The sequence below is a fragment of the Schistocerca americana genome, chromosome 1 (genome assembly GCF_021461395.2).
Source record: "Schistocerca americana isolate TAMUIC-IGC-003095 chromosome 1, iqSchAmer2.1, whole genome shotgun sequence".
Taxonomy (NCBI): Eukaryota; Metazoa; Arthropoda; class Insecta; order Orthoptera; family Acrididae; genus Schistocerca; species Schistocerca americana.
Window position 1 is genome coordinate 1,266,842,637 of NC_060119.1, and position 17,677 is coordinate 1,266,860,313.

The 17,677-nt window shown below is 38.5% G+C and overlaps 1 protein-coding gene across 1 annotated transcript in view; it reads right to left on the bottom strand.

The window, feature by feature from the left end:
- The window catches only part of LOC124598929 (lysosomal alpha-mannosidase-like), a 258,417-nt gene that overhangs the window by 73,283 nt on the left and 167,457 nt on the right, over window positions 1-17,677 (bottom strand). The window lies entirely within an intron of this gene.

Consider the following 17,677-nt stretch of genomic DNA (forward strand, 5'->3'; position numbering starts at 1 on the left):
AACAGCTACAATATTTGAGTACTTGCACAATGAATTAGTTTACTTATTAATTATATTACCTGCTTTTGAGTACAAGCAAACATCTGATTAACTTTTGTCTCTGAGCATTAGTGCTTTATTCAGAAATTACTTGTTTCTTTCTGTGTATATAATAAATAAGCTTATGTGTAAGAATTTATACTGTTACTTCTTGCTGTCATAAATGTCAGTACTTACAGATTTGAACAATGGCAACTGCTGAAAACCTGATTCAATAGTGCCCAGCTTTTGTGGTAGAGTGAATCAGCAGCCCAACTTACAACAGTAGAAGTACTTGGGTTTCACAAAATATTTACTTTGTCTATTGTATTATTTAAAGCAAGTTCTCCAATTCTCTCACATGCCTAGTTAGTTCTAACTAAAAATACAAGCTGGATAGGAACCGTTTTTGCTGTATGTGGACTCAAAGGGAGTCAGCTGCTGTCTGTGATCAGTTTGAAGCTGAGTCACCAACAGCTTCAGCTGCTGTCAGGGTTCTGTAATGATAACTGTGCCATTCCAGATACTTCTCATGATTCTTGAGCTTTCTGATGTGTTATCTTTAGCTACAGGTGAGCTACAGACTGTGATGGTGTCATTTCATCTGGCCAGGTACAGACTATTGTTTATGATGGAATAATCAGTATCATTACAAAATATACAAATCTGTCTATTCAGAAAATTAAGAATAATTTCTGCAGAGGCAGGGATGCTCGTCTCACAGATGAAATTGAAATTCATGCCCTGATTGGAATTATTTTCCTTATTGGTTCTCGACATTGCACTAGAACAAGTACTAAAAAAATGTGGGATAACTCCAAAGGATGTGGAATTGAAGCTTGCTATTTATCAATGAGCAAGCATAGATTTCGTTTCCTGATGCGTTGTCTCCGCTTTTATGACTACAGTATGAGAGCACGCAGAAGAAATCTGACAAGCTAGCGCCAATTCGTGACCTTATGGAAAACTTAATAAAGAATTTTTGGTGTTATTTCACACCAGGCGAATACCTCACAACTGATGAACAACTGCTTCCTTTTAGGAGGAAGTGTTCCTTCCGGTAGTTTATTCCAAGCAAACCTGCCAAATATGGAATAGAGGTATTCCCACTTGTAGATTGTAGAATGATGTACACGATGAATTTAGAAGTTTACTGTGCAAAACAGGAACCAGGGCCTTATTTAGTCTGCAATGCTGGAAAATATGTTGTCCTTCACCTTGCCAAACCAACTGATACTTCTAATAGCAATATTACTGGTGATAATTGGTTTTCCAGTATTCCTCTGGTGGAAGGATTACTTGAAAAAAATATTACTTATATAGGAACCCTGAAAAAATATAAATAAAAGGGAACTGCCAAAAGAGTTCCTACCAAATAAAAAGAAGCAACTAAATACTTCTGTTTTTGGTTTTCAAAAAAATAAGACTCTTGTTTCGTATACCCAAAGAAAACAGAAATCCACGTTTATGGTATCTTCAATGCACGAGGATGACTCAATTGATGTATCTGCTGGAGACAAAAGAAAACCCAAAATAGTCACTTTTTGCAATAAGACAAAAGTTGGTGTTGTTATAGTGGATCAGCTTTTTGCAAACTATTCGGTGGTGAGGAACACAAGGAGATGGCCTGCCGTTATTTTCTTCGATCTTCTGAACTTGTCTGGGATAAACGCACAGTGCATATACTCAGTGAATAATGGCTATAAAGCAGTCAAATGAGATGATTCTATAGAATCATTTTGCTGGGAGCTGATTCCACACCAAATACAATGACGTGTCAAAAATACTCGGGTGCTAGTCGAAATTAGGAAAAGAGATGCTCAATTAGTCAAGACAGTAGTACCAAAATTCAGTAAAAATGAACACCGACCTGCAGGTGCAAGGAGAAGATGCCAGATCTTTGGTAGAGAAGATTGTGCTCAAAGTGTCTAAATTGAATATGCCTAGATCACTGTTCCGACGTGTGTAACGGCTGCTTTGAATGATTTTATTTTCGTTTATTAACTTTCTCAAATGGAGCTGATACATGGTCAAAATTACATTTGTAAAGTACGTTGTAATTGTTTATAAAGTTTGTGAATTTCATGTTTTTTTATTTGTACTTATTTTTATACAAACTAAAATTCATAACTAACAGTAAACTATTTTAATGTATATTTCATTTTTTTGAACTCATATTATGGCAATAATACATATTAATAGAAATAAAAATACATTATATAATCGTATAAAATAGAGAAACTCAGTGGATGACTATTGCCATCTATGTGATCTATTGTGTAACTTTTTTAGGCACGACCACTGGAGGGTTAATGGTAATTAGTTAAAAGTGAAAAAGTGAATTTTAAGGAGGCAGATGGGAAAACAAGCGGGGAAATAAAAATATCCCGGCTTGCTTTGCCGAAAGGGTATGCTGTATTTGTTATACGGGAAAAATATGACCTTATCAGATAACAAAAGTAAGTTTAAGCCAATTATTAGTAAGTCCTAGAAGCATTCAGAAGAAGGCCTCAGAATTGCTTTCAGTTATAGCAGTTTTCACACAATACTTGAGACAGAAGCTGGCTGAAACGATGAGCAAGAAAATATTGTGTGTCAAAAGGAAAATTTAAAATAACCAGCAACAAAATTTTAAGTGTCAAAAGGATTATACCTATATAATAAAGATCTGCTGGACATCAGTCATGAGTGAGATGGCAACAGTTACTGAGGAAATAGAGAGTACGAATGAGATGTATCCTGGGTGGAGATTAGTGCCAATGGTGATCATACACCTAGCCACACCAAACACAAAATTATCAGAGAAATATTTGAAGATATTAGGTGTAAATTTCCAAATGAAGTAATAACATTACAAGGAAATTTCAGTCTAGCTACTACAAACTGGAAGACACATATTTTTATGACATTGTACTAGTCAGTCATCAAATTTAGTGACACTTCATTCTCATTAAAGAAGCAAAAATAAACAGTTCTTTATGTAGGGAATGTGAAAAGTGAATGATGAAACGCATTTTGTGCATAAAATGCAACTTCTGGTTACAGAAAAAGTGTGTGAAAGTAAATCTGAAATTAATCAGTGATGATTTCCCATGGACACACTACAGGTGTTTACATCACAAAACAGCTGATCTTTTATGTGCAGTGGACTCAAAAAGCCAAATTATAAAGCTACTACAAAGTGTTATTCAAACACTAAGCATAGAAATATTGACAATCAAAAAGGGAAATGATGGATTACTACGTCAAGATCGCGGTGAGTATAGACGTTATAGTAAACAGCTCCGCAAAATTTAGTAGTGTTAATTGATATAAATTGCATAGATTGTGTGTAGTGAGTAATAACTGGATTCACTCATTGTGTTTGTGTAAAGTAAATACGACAGATTACTCATGTTGTTGTGGCCAGGCACAGTGTGATCCACTAGTAAATGCTCTCTTGAAATTTTCAAATGGTCAAAATGAATCCGTGGAAGATTGCTTGAAACAGGATTTACAGAATGCAAGAAAATATGTCCTCGACATTAAAAAAGTGATAAGTACTTTTGGAAAAAGAAGAAATTCAGAAGAAAGTGTTATTTGTAATCTTTTCCCTGATCCTAAAGAAAGGATCCATTCAAAACCTCATGAACCTGCTTTAACATTGTTCTCGGCAAATACTAACAACAAGTGCAGCAAGCTGTTATCATATAGGCCTACTGAACAATTAAATGTTGTGAGTGTGATGTTTAATTCTGCCAATGACAAAAACATCAACCTCAACTATGTGAGCTTAACAAATAAACCCACAGTGAAAGATTTTAATATCAATTCAGTGCCAGATAAAAGCGAAATATGTATATTAGGAGATAGCCACGCCAAAGGAGTAGCCAGTATAATGATAGCTATGCAATCTAGCTACAAAATTATAAGTGGTGTGAAATCAGGTGCTCCTCTTGGTGAGATTGTGAAAAACTGTGAACAGTTTACAAAAAATTCCTCCATCTGTGTCATAATAGATGGTGCAAATGGTGTTTATCGTAATGAAAGCCATCATGCAACAAGAGCACTCAAAGAAACTTTGGAAAAGCTCTCACATATAAAAGTTCACATGCTTAGTGTTCCACATAGGCATGACTTAATAAGTAACTCGTGTGTTAACTTAGAAATTAACAAAGTCAACAGGAGAATAAGAAAACTCTGCTGCACTTTCCCACAGGCTACAATTATTGACGCAAACAGCATGGAGAAAGGTCACTTTACAAAGCATGGTATGCACAGAAACACACAGGGAAAGGAAGCTAGTGCAAAGAAGTGTTAAGTGCTATTAACTGCAACAAGGTGGAAGGTCATGCTGTAATCCCTCTGCCAGTAAGTTTAATAACAATAATTAAGGAAAGGAATGCATCAGAAGTTTCAGTAGCTAGATGCTTAGATGATCCAGTTTCTTCATGACACAGAGTTAACTCAATGGTTACATGTGCCTCAGAATAAATCAGCTGAAGAAGAAAAGGCAGTAGTTCCACCCTTTGAACCTACAGCAACACTACTTGTGCACCCACCTACATGCAGTTCATCAAAAATATCATCATCAACAGACAGGCCAGCTGCAACAGCAGTATGATCCCCAAAACCTACAGTAACAGCAATCTTATCCCCACCTACAAGCAAGTCAATAGCTTCATCATCTTCAAGGGAAATGACAGCATCTGTCAAGGTAAATCAACAGGCAAGTCAACAGCTTCATCATTTTCAGCACAGAAGGCATCATCTACTGGATAAAAATCAACATCCTCACAGAGAACAACAGGTAAATGTAGAGTTGTGTGTCCTCCTCATCTGAAGGATTTTTTAACCACAGGCATGAGAAAGAAGAAACCACCAAAATAGGTAATAACCCAAATAACTTCTCCATTTTTCATCGAAACATTAGGGGAATAAGAAGCAAACTAGACCAATTAGAAGTTAACATAACTGACAAAAACTTTCTGAACAATGCACAGATCTTATATTTCTCAGAACACCATTTTCAGGAGGAATTGAAATGTTACGTACAGACAGTTATAGCCTTGCCACCTACTACGTAGGGATAGCATAGGAAAAGGTGGAGTAGCTATTTTCATTAAAAATAACTTAACTTTTAGATAATTATATATAAAAACAAAGATGAGGTGACTTACCGAACGAAAGCGTTGGCAGGTCGATAGACACACAAACAAACACAAACATACACACAAAATTCAAGCTTTCGCAACAAACTGTTGCCTCATCAGGAAAGAGGGAAGGAGAGGGGAAGACGAAAGGAAGTGGGTTTTAAGGGAGAGGGTAAGGAGTCATTCCAATCCCGGGAGCGGAAAGACTTACCTTAGGGGGAAAAAAGGACATATATATGTCTGCTTGTGTCTGTATGTGTGGATGGATATGTGCGTGAGTGCGAGTGTATACCTGTCCTTTTTTCCCCCTAAGGTAAGTCTTTCCGCTCCCGGGATTGGAATGACTCCTTACCCTCTCCCTTAAAACCCACTTCCTTTCATCTTCCCCTCTCCTTCCCTCTTTCCTGATGAGGCAACAGTTTGTTGCGAAAGCTTGAATTTTGTGTGTATGTTTGTGTTTGTTTGTGTGTCTATCGACCTGCCAACGCTTTCGTTCGGTAAGTCACCTCATCTTTGTTTTTATATATAATTTTTCCCACGTGGAATGTTTCCCTCTATTATATTAACTTTTAGATATGTAGATGTAAGGAAATATTGCATTGACCAACAGTTTGAAGTAGGTGCAGTAGAAGTGACATTAAACAGTTCAAAATTAGTAATGGTTACAGTGTACAGGGCACCAGGAACCAATTTCCCAGTCTTTATGGTGCAGTTAGAATTGTTACTATCAACCTTATTTTCAAAAAATAATGACACTATCTTACTTGGGGACTTTAATGTCAACTTCACAACCGAATGCAACAACAAAGTACAGCTCCAGAATTTTCTGAGTTCCCACAATCTTCTATCAGTGGTTGACTTTCCTACTAGCATCACACCTGACTGTCAATCTCTGATAGACAATATATTTTTAGATGTAAGTTTATACCAGAACTTCACTGTCACCCCGATCTTAAATGGCATTTCAGAACATGATGGACACCTCCTCACTCTACAAGACTACAGACCTCTCAAGAAAAGTACCATCCTGGAAGGCAATCAGACTTATGAACAAAGAGTCCCTGAAAATTTTTAACCATAAGCTGCAGCATGAAGACTGGAATTCAGTGCACAAAGTTTAACATATTTTTAAATGAATTCCTATCCCACTTTGAAGCAGATTTTTCTAAAAAGTTTGTTAGGTACAATATTTCCTCATCCTTAAGAAGCCATGGATAACAAAGGGTATTAAGAGTGTCATGTAAATGTAAGAGGGAACTTTTGCATCCAGATGGTCCAGGGACAAAGAATTAATAAGCCATTATAAAATGTATTGTAAAATCCTAAAGAAAGTTAATCAGACATCAAAAGCACTGTATTATGTACAAGAAATAGATAACTCCAATACGAAAATGAAGACTGTCTGGCAAACAGTTGGCAAGGAGACAGGGAACAACAAAAAAAGACCCATAGGAAACTTCAAAATCGAACATGAAGGGAATATAGTGCAAATTCCTGAGATCATAGCTGAAATCTTTAATAAACACTTCCTGTCAGTGTCTGAGCAAATAGGCTGCAAGGGATCTGTGAATGATGCTTTGACCTTTTTGCAAAATGCTGTCCCTAACAAAATCATTAAAATGCATATTAGACCTATTACAGTATCAGAAATTGATAGAACAATTGCCTCCATGAAAGCCAAGAACTCCTGTAGAGTAGACAATATTTCTAGCAAATTGTTAAAACAGTGTTGTACTTCTGTAAGTGGTATACTGTGTCACATTTTCAATGCCTCTTTACAAGAGGTAGTTGATCATTTTTTGAAAGGGGTTAAAATTGTAAACAATTTTATGATAAATGTTCAATTAGGTCTGAAAATTATATACTGTGCATGTCTATGAAATATACTGGATTATTATATAATGTGCATGTCTATGAAATACACTGGACTACTTTACTATTACATTTGTATTGGCTGTTTGTATTTTACCATACAACATTTGTATTTACTGTTTTGTTAAAGTTAGCTAACTTCCTCATTACAAAATAATGTAAAATCAATTTATTAAAAATAACTTGCAAATATGTTCTCTTAACCTGTCCAATATCGTATGTTGTTGTTGTTGTGGTCTTCAGTCCAGAGACTGGTTTGATGCAGCTCCCCATGCTACTCTATCCTGTGCAAGCTTCTTCATCTCCCAGTACCTACTCCAACCTACATCCTTCTGAATCTGCTTCGTGTATTCACCTCTTGGTCTCCCCCTACGATTTTTACCCTCCACGCTGCCCTCCAATACTAAATTGGTGATCCCTTGATGCCTCAGAACATGTCCTACCAACCGATCACTTCTTCTCGTCAAGTTGTGCCACAAACTTCTCTTCTCCCCAATCCTATTCAATACTTCCTCATTAGTTACATGATCTACCCATCTAATCTTCAGCATTCTTCTGTAGCACCACATTGCAAAAGCTTCTATTCTCTTCTTGTCCAAACTATTTACCATCCATGTTTCACTTCCATACAAGGCTAAACTCCATACAAATGCTTTCAGAAATGACTTCCTGACATTTAAATCTATACTCGATGTTAACAAATTTCTCTTCTTCAGAAACGCTTTCCTTGCCATTGCCAGTCTACATTTTATATCCTCTCTACTCCGACCATCATCAGTTATTTTGCTCCCCAAATAGCAAAACTCCTTTACTACCTTAAGTGTCTCATTTCCTAATCTAATACCCTCAGCACCACCCGACTTAATTCGACTACATTCCATTATCCTCGTTTTGCTTTTGTTGATATTCATCTTATACCCTCCCTTCAAGACACCATCCATTCCGTTCAACTGCTCTTCCAAGTCCTTTGCTGTCTCTGACAGAATTACAATGTCATCGGCGAACCTCAAAGTTTTTATTTCTTCTCCATGGATTTTAATACCTACTCTGAATTTTTCTTTTGTTTCCTTTACTGCTTTCTCAATATACAGATTGAATAACATCGGGGAGAGGCTACAACCCTGTCTTACTCCCATCCCAACCACTACTTCCCTTTCATGTCCCTCGACTCTTATAACTGCCATCTGGTTTCTGTACAAATTGTAAATAGCCTTTCACTCCCTGTATTTTACCCCTGCCACCTTTAGAATTTGAAAGAGAGTATTCCAGTCAACATTGTCAAAAGCTTGCTCTAAGTCTACAAATGCTAGAAATGTAGGTTTGCCTTTCCTTAATCTTTCTTCTAAGATAAGTCGTAAGGTCAGTATTGCCTCACGTGTTCCAGTATTTCAATGGAATCCAAACTGATCTTCCCCGAGGTCGGCTTCTACTAGTTTTTCCATTCGTCTGTAAAGAATTCGTGTTAGTATTTTGCAGCTGTGGCTTATTAAACTGATTGTTCGGTAATTTTCACACTTGTCAACACCTGCTTTCTTTGGGATTGGAATTATTATATTCTTCTTGAAGTCTGAGGGTATTTCGCCTGTTTCATACATCTTGCTCACCAGATGGTAGAGTTTTGTCAGGACTGGCTCTCCCAAGGCCATCAGTAGTTCCAATGGAATGTTGTCTACTCCCGGGGCCTTGTTTCGACTCAGGTCTTTCAGTGTTCTGTCAAACTCTTCACGCAGTATCGTATCTGCCATTTCATCTTCATCTACATCCTCTTCAATTTCCATAATATTGTCCTCAAGTACATCGCCCTTGTATAGACCCTCTATATACTCCTTCCACCTTTCTGCTTTCCGTTCTTTGCTTAGAACTGGGTTTCCATCTGAGCTCTTGATGTTCATATTAAATTAATTGAATTCATTGAAAAATTGGTTCTTTTTAACAATTTCTTCTGCTACAAGGGTTAAGCCGAATGATTTGTTTACATCATGAAATTAACAATTATTGTTATGCAAACAATACTTTTGACAAAACTGTTAATTACTTTGGAATTAATTAAGAGCTGGTTCTGCTAACATGTTTTCGAATAGAGCGAAATAGATCCTTTAAGAATACTATTAGTTGTTCCTCCAAATGTTTATGATTAGTACAGAAGTTATATTTGTTTATAAGCCAACAACAGGATTTAAGTTATTAAACAATTACTGATTTCACCCTATAACAAAAGATACTAACTAGGAATAGTCAATGTAAATTAGAAAATCAATTACATACATAAAACTTAGCACAAAATTAGACCTGGTGTTATATTCTTTAAATCTGAGGGCCAACCTTTCTATTTTATGAAAATGCAGATTATATTCATGTATGTTAATGGTAATAAATTAGAAGTGAAAAAGGGAATTTAAGGAGGCAGATGCCAAAACAAGAGAGGAAGTCAAATGATCCTGGCTTGCTTTGTCAGACTGTTACGCATTATGCATTCAGCCAAAGCCTTCTTCAGAAAAGAAAATGTATGCACACATTCACACAAGCAGGCACACCTCAGACACACATTACCACCACCCCAACTCTCTCACTGGACAAAATGAGCAGCAGGACAAAGCTGCCAGCTGTAGCACTGGGAGGCTATGAGGGAGAAAAGAGTGGTGATGGGAGTGGGGGAGGAAGGAATTGGGGAGCAGGAAAGGAGAGAAGCAAAGAAGAGAAAAAGATAAATGGATGCCTTGGCAGAGAGCACTACACAACGACGGTTAGAGGATGTAGGTTGAGAGAATGTGATAGGACATAGGGGTACAGAATCTGTCTACTTCACCCAGCCCTCCTTACCCAGTGTGCCACCTTCCTGAATGTTGGCTTCCTCCTCTCTGATGGCTTCATCCACAAATATGTCCACATGAAAGTAGCAACCAATGTCACTTCTTCTGCACCAAAAAATTGCTCCCATACACCCTGGCCACACATGGACAGGTTCCAGCTGTCAGCTATTATACATGTACAGAGTGTCAAGTTAAGTGATTATCTTTTTCTGTGTTTTGCTTGTCATTTATTTATTAAATTTCGTGTGTGTCACAATTTTATCAGTAAACTGTCAAAGTAGTCATAATAGAGTTCCTGAATTTATTACCCTTCAGCAAAATTCTTGCACTCAAATTATTCTTGGACTGAGAGCTGGCTGAAACCTGAAGTGAGAAGCTGTGAGATATTTAGCGAGTTATGGAAAGTAATTAGGAAAGACAGATTAGACACCAGAGGAGGGGGAGTGTTCATTGCAGTTGACGAAAATACTGTCTCTATTGAGATCAAAGTTGAATGTGACAGTTGTGAAGTCATCTAGTTGCGTATAACAGATGTAGGTGAATCCAAGTTAATTGTTGGATGCTTTTACTGCCCACCTGATTCTCCTGTGACAGTTCTAGAATAATTCACAGAAAGTCTAAGGTCAATAGTACGTACATACCCAGATCACATAATGCTAGTTGGAGGCTGCTTTATCCAGATGCGTATAGACTGGGATGTCTATGGATTCATTGTGGGGCATACAGGCAGACAGTCATGAGAAATACTTTTAAACAATATTAAGAAGGATACATGCTACTCACAATATAGCGGAGATACTGAGTCACAGAGAGGCACAACAAAAAAATTCTCACAATTACAGCTTTCGGCCATTAAGGCATTTTTCAACAATAGACACACACACATGCACACGCACGCACACACACACACACACACACACACACACACACACACACACACACACAAACACTCATGCAAACGCAACTCTCTCTCTCTCTCTCTCTCTCTCTCTCTCTCTCTCTCTCTCTCACACACACACACACACACACACACACACACTCATGCAAACGCAACTCACCCACACGACTGCAGTCTCAGGAAACTGAAACCCCAAAGGAAGCGGCTGGGGTGGGGAGGGGGAGGGATAGCATGGTGTGGGTGGCAGACAGTAAAGTGCTGCAGGTTAGACAGTGGGCAGAAGAGAGGTAGGGAAGGGGAGAGGGGGAAGAAGTAGTGGAAAAGGAGAGAAATAAAACGAGTGGGTGTGATAGTGGAATGACAGCTGTGTAGTGCTGGAATGGGAACGGGGAGGAGGCTGGATGGATGAGGACAGTGACTAATGAAGGTTGAGGCCAGTAGGGTTATGGGAACATAGGATATACTGCAGAAAAAGTTCCCATCTGCGCAATTCAGAAAAGCTGGTGTTGGTGGGAATGATCCATATGCCACAGGATGTGAAGCAGTCATTGAAATGAAGGATGTCATGTTTGGCAGTGTGTTTAGCAAGAAGGTGGTCCACTTGTTTCTTGGCCACACTTTGTCAGTGGCCATTCATTCTCAGTTGCCTGACACTGCAGTTGTGTTTGTGAGTTGCATTTACGTGAGTGTGTGTATGTTTGTCTATTGTTGAAAATGGCCTTAATGGCCGAAAGCTATAATTGTGAGAATCTTTTTGCTGTGCCTATCTGCGACTCAGCATCTCAGCTATATGATGAGTAGTAACTTTCCTTCTCTAATATTGTTACATTCCACCCTGGATTTTCCATTGTTTGAAATACTTTTAAACATGTTTTCTGAAAATTTTCTTGAGCAGCTAGCTTGGCAACCCAGATGCAATGTAAATATCTTATACCTTGCATCTACAAATAGGCCGGACCTTAATGACAATGTCAGTATAGAAATGCGGATTAGCGATCATGATGATATTCCATTCAGTCAGTTGTTGACTAGTCTGGTGATGCAGCTGAAGATAGCAAAATGAAAGCCAGAGTATTAAATTTCACTTTCAAGACATCATTCACACAGAGAAATGTACAAACATATCATCATTTGACCATTGGACTAACTCCTGTATGGGTGACGTAGTAGTAAGCATACCTGGCATAGAGAAGCAACTGAAAGGTTTGAAAGCGAATACATCACCAGGTCCAGATGGAATCCCTGTTAAGTTTTACAAAGAGTACTCTGCAGCATTGTCCCCTTACCTAGCTTGCATTTATCATGAATCTCTTGCCCAACACAAAGTCCCAAGCAACTGGAAAAAAGCACAGGTGACGTCAGTAAATAAGAAGGATAACAGAATGGACCTCCACAATAACAGATCAATATCCCTAACTTCTGTTTGCTGCAGAATCCTTGAACATATAAATAAACTTTCTCAAGACTGAGAATCTATGTCCAAGAATCAGTATGTTTTTAGAAAGCATTGCTCATGTGAAACTCCACTTGTCATAGTATACTGAGAACTATGGATGAAGGGCAACAAGCAGATCCCATACTTCTAGATTTCCAGAAAGCATCTGACATGGTGCCCCATTGCAGTCTGTTAACAAAGGTATCAGCATGTGGAATAAGTTCACAGATATTTGATTGCCACAAAGACTTCTTAAGGTATCGTCAGGCATGCCTCAGGGAAGTGAGATAGGAATGCTGTTGTTCTCTACATACACAAATAATTTGGCAGACCGGTGGGCAGCAATCTGCAGTTGTTTGCTGGTGTGTGGTAACGTGTCGAAATGGAATGACTGTTGGAAGATACAAATGACTTGGACAAAATTTCTAGTTGGCGTGCTGAATGGCAACTAGCCCTAAATGTGTAAAAATGTAAGTTAATGTAGATGTGTAGGAAAATTAAACCTATAATGTTCAGATACATTATTGTTAGGTGCTGCTTGACACAGTCAAGAAATTTAAATATCTGAATGTAATGTTCCAAAGCAATATGAGGTGGAACAAGCACGTAAAGGAGATCACATATAGGATGTTGGTGTGGCATATTCGTAAGCACTACTCAAGGTTTTGTGATCCGTACCAGGTCACACTGAAGAAAGACATTGAATCAACTCAGAGGCGGGCTACTAGTTTTGTTACCGGTAGTTTCAAACAGTACAGGCATTTGAAGCTGACTGCTAACGATTATATTGCTGCCATCACACATTGAGCTTAAGGACCATGAACATAAGATACAAGAAATTAGGGCTCATATGGAGCCATACACGTTTTTTCCTCACTCTATTTGTGAGTGGAACAGGAAAGGAAATGACAAGTAATGGTACAGGGTACCCTCCGCCATGCACCAATGGTGACTTGCAGAGTATCTATGAAGACATACATGTAGATATGCAGTGACAAGAACTCCTCTGCTCAGTATGCTGAGAGTCTTGCAAAAGCCTTCACTGACAGGCACTACCCCTTGGCCTAGTCTGCAAAATGATTTCCTGTGCCATGTCCCCACCCACACCCCAAATCTTTCCACCACCCCCAAAGAACCAGTTACAAAGGAATGCCTTTTGTCACCAAATACCATCCCAGGCTGGAACAACTGAAGCAAATCCTTCATCAGGGATCTAATTATCATCATAAGTTGATGTGAAGGACATCCTACCCAAGATCCCTCCAAGCCTTTCTAAAGTGGTGTTCCATTGCCCACCCAACCTCCACAACATTCTAGTCATCCTTATGCCACTCCCAATCCCAACTCCTTGCCACAGGGACCACATCCCTGTGGAAGACACAGGTGCTAGACCTGCCCAATCCATCTACCCTGCAATTCCTATTCTAGTTCTGTCACAGGCTTAGCCTACCACATCAGAGGCCAGACCACTTGTAAAAGCAGCCGTGTCATATACCAGCTCTGCTGTAATCATTGTGCAACTTTTTATATTGGTATGACTAACAACCAGTCGTACACCACGATGAATAACCACCACCAAACTGTGGCCAAGAGCAAAGTGGACTACCCGGTGGCACAACATGCTGCTGAACATAACACACTTGATATCATTGGCTGCATCACAACTTGTGCCATCTAGATACTCTCCTCCACTTTCAGCTTTTCTGAACTGTGCAGGTGGGAGTTATCCTAACAACACATTCTCTGCTCCCAAAACTATCACAATGTCACCCTAAGGAAACCTACTGTCCCCACAAACTCCACCCAACAGTTTCTGCCCCCTCTGTCCTATCACCTCCTTCCACTTCATGTCCCCTCACTCATTGTGCAGCACTCACTGATCTTTTCCTCCTCTCTACTCATATCCTTTCCCACTCCCATCCTCCACCCCCCCCCCCCCCCCCAAATCCTCTCCCACAGTCTTCCAATGCCCAATGCTATGGCTGGCAAACTTGGCCCGCCACTTAATCCCTGCATGATCCGCCAGACAGTGCCCTTCTCTCTCCCCATCTGTACCCTGCTATCCACCTGCTTTCCCTGCTCCTCTCTAGGCTGCTGCTTTTGTTCAATGCTAGAGTTGCAATCTGGCAGCAGTGGTCATGTGAGTGTAACTTTTGCCTTCACATATGTGTATGTGTTTTCTTTTCTGGAGAAGTCTTCAGCTCAGTGTGTAACCATCTATTTGTTGTGCCTGTCTGCAACTCAACATGTCGTCTTCATGATGAGTAGGATTTGATCCTTTTCACAATATGGTGAACACACAAACACACATGATACATACACATCATGTTCAAACACTCATGTTATTTATTTCTCACTGAAACACACCAGACATGACACTGCCATACTACTAGATTGCTGACAGTCGTAAACATCACCCACCCACCCACCCACACGGACACACACACACACACACACACACACACACACACACACACACACACACACACACACACACACACAGAGAGAGAGAGAGAGAGAGAGAGAGAGAGAGAGAGATTAGTTCATCCCGCGCCCCTGCCATCGCATCACGTTTGTCACACATTGTCAGGTTCTAGTTGCTTTGTGATTTAATACCAGAGCCAACGTGTTCCATTGTATTAAAAAAGAATCTGTGGGAGAGGCTAGAAGTACTTTCCGGTGAAAATTAAGCCACGAGCTAATGTCTAAACTTCCATCCATTAGCAGTGTAAAGGGCATTGTTTTAATGTACGCGACTGTAGCTGACTGGACAGATTAGATTAGATTAGATTTACTTTCATTCCAATTGATCCGTAGTGAGGAGGTCCTCCAGGATGTGGAACATGTCAGAAAAACAACAATACATGACAAATATTTAAACTAAAACAAATAAGCTAATGTACCATTCCACAGGTCCCAAGTGGAATGATCGTCATTTTTTAATGAACACTAAGAGTCATTTTACAAATACTATTGCACTTAATTTAAAATAAAAAAGTTTTCTATTTATTTATAAGGTAAGAAACATGTAATACAACTACTGTAATACTTATTTACAATGAACACATTACTGCACTGAAATGGTGCAGAAGTTAGATTATACTTACACACACACACACACACACACACACACACACACACACACACACACACACACAAATTTTCAGTGAACACATTACTGCACTGAAATTGTGCAGAAGTTATGTTGTACTTATATACAAATCAGTTGGTTTTCCTCAGAAATTCATCAATGGAGTAGAAGGAGTTGGCCACCAATAAATCCTTTAGGCTTCTCTTAAACTGAATTTCATTGGTTGTTAAGCTTTTTATGGCTGCTGGCAAGTTATTGAAAATGTGTGTTCATGAATAATGCACACCTTTTTGTACAAGACTAAGTGACTTTAAATCCTTGTGAAGATTATTCTTATTTCTAGTATTGATTCCATGAATTGAGCTGTTGGTTTGAAAAAGTGATATATTTTTAATGACAAATTTCATTAAGGAATAAATATATTGGGAAGCTGTAGTTAGTATCCCTAGTTCCCTAAACAGGCTTCTGCAGGATGTTCTTGAGTTCACACCACATATAATTCTTACTGCACGTTTTTGTGCCCGGAAAACTTTAGCTTGGCTTGATGAATTACCCCAGAAAATAATCCCATATGACATTATGGAATGAAAGTAAGCATAGTATGCCAGCTTTTTCATTTTTATATCCCCTATGTCTGACAAAATTCGCATTGCAAACAGAGATTTGTTAAGACGCTTCAGCAGTTCTGTGGTGTGCTCCTCCCAGTTGAATTTATTATCAAGCTGTAATCCCAAGAATTTAACACCGTCCACTTCTTCTATCTTCTTGTCATCATATGTTAGACATATACTCTTGGGACACCCCTTACAAGTTCTGAACTGCATGTAGTGTGTTTTTTCAAAGTTTAGTGACAAAGAATTGGCTAGGAACCAGTGATTAATGTCTACAAATATTTTATTGGCTGATCTTTCTAAGACTACACTTGATTTGCTATTTATTGCAATGTTTGTATCATCAGCAAACAAAACAAACTTGGCATCTGGTAATGTTACTGATGAAAGGTCATTGATATACACAAGAAAAAGTAAGGGCCCCAAAATGGAACCTTGTGGGACCCCACATGTAATTAGTTCCCAGTTGGATGATGCCTGATAGCTTGATACATGTCTCTTTCCTAATAACACCCTTTGTTTCCTGCCAGAGATATAAGATTTGAACCATTTTGCAGCATTTCCTGTTACACTATAATATTCTAGTTTACTTAAAAGGATATTGTGATTTACACAGTCAAATGCCTTTGACAGATCACAAAATATACCAGTTGCCTGCAATTTTTTGTCTAATGAATTAAGTACATTTTCACTGTAAGTGTAGATAGCCTTCTCAATATCAGAACCTTTTAGAAATCCAAACTGTGACTTTGACAGTATGTTATTTGAGATAAGATGGTTATAAAGACGACTGTACATTACTTTTTCGAAAATTTTTGAGAATGCTGGCAACAGTGAAATTGGACGGAAATTTGATGCTATTTCTTTATCTCCCTTCTTAAACAGTGGCTTAACTTCAGCATATTTCAGCCATTCGGGAAATATTCCACTGATAAACGACTGGTTACACAGATAGCTTAATATGTTACTTAGCTCAGAATCACATTCTTTAATTAACTTTGTTGATATTTCATCATACCCACTAGATGTTTTTGATTTTAAAGATTTTATGATGGACATTATTTCTGTTGGGGTAGTGAGGGTCAAATTCATATTATGGAAGTTACTTGAAATGTCTGGTCTAAGGTAATCCATAGCAGCATCTACCGAACCTGACAACCCCATCTTTTCAGTAACAGTTATAAAATGTTTGTTAAAAAGTTCTGCAACACTATACACATCTGTCACCAATGCATCATTTACTCTTAATGCTATTTGTTCCTCTTCATGTCTGGTTCTACCGGTCTCCTCCTTCACTATATCCCATATTGTCTTTATTTTGTTATCTGATATGACTATCTTTTCCTTGTAATATATTTGCTTTGACATCCGTATTACAGTCTTTAATATTTTGCAGTATTTCTTATAATGTGCTATAGCTTCAACATTGGAAATGTTTCGGATTGACAGATACAGTTTTCTTTTTGTTTTACAAGATACCCCTATTCCTCGAGTAATCCATGGCTTCTTTGTAGACTTTGCTCTAACCTTGGTAAGTTTTGGGGGAAAGCAGTGTTCAAATAAGGTAAGCACTTTATTAGCAAAAATGTTATATTTTTCATTCATGCCATGAGCACTGTAAACATCAGTCCAGTGAATGTCTCTGAGGAGTGTCCTAAAATAATCAATTTTTGGCTTACTGATTACCCTCTTGAGCTCAGATTTAACAGACAGTGCACCAGCATGTCATTCCAGGGGGCCTGGGTTCGATTCCTAGCTGGGTTGGATATTTTCTCTGCTCAGGGACTGGGTGTTTGTGTCACCTTCATTC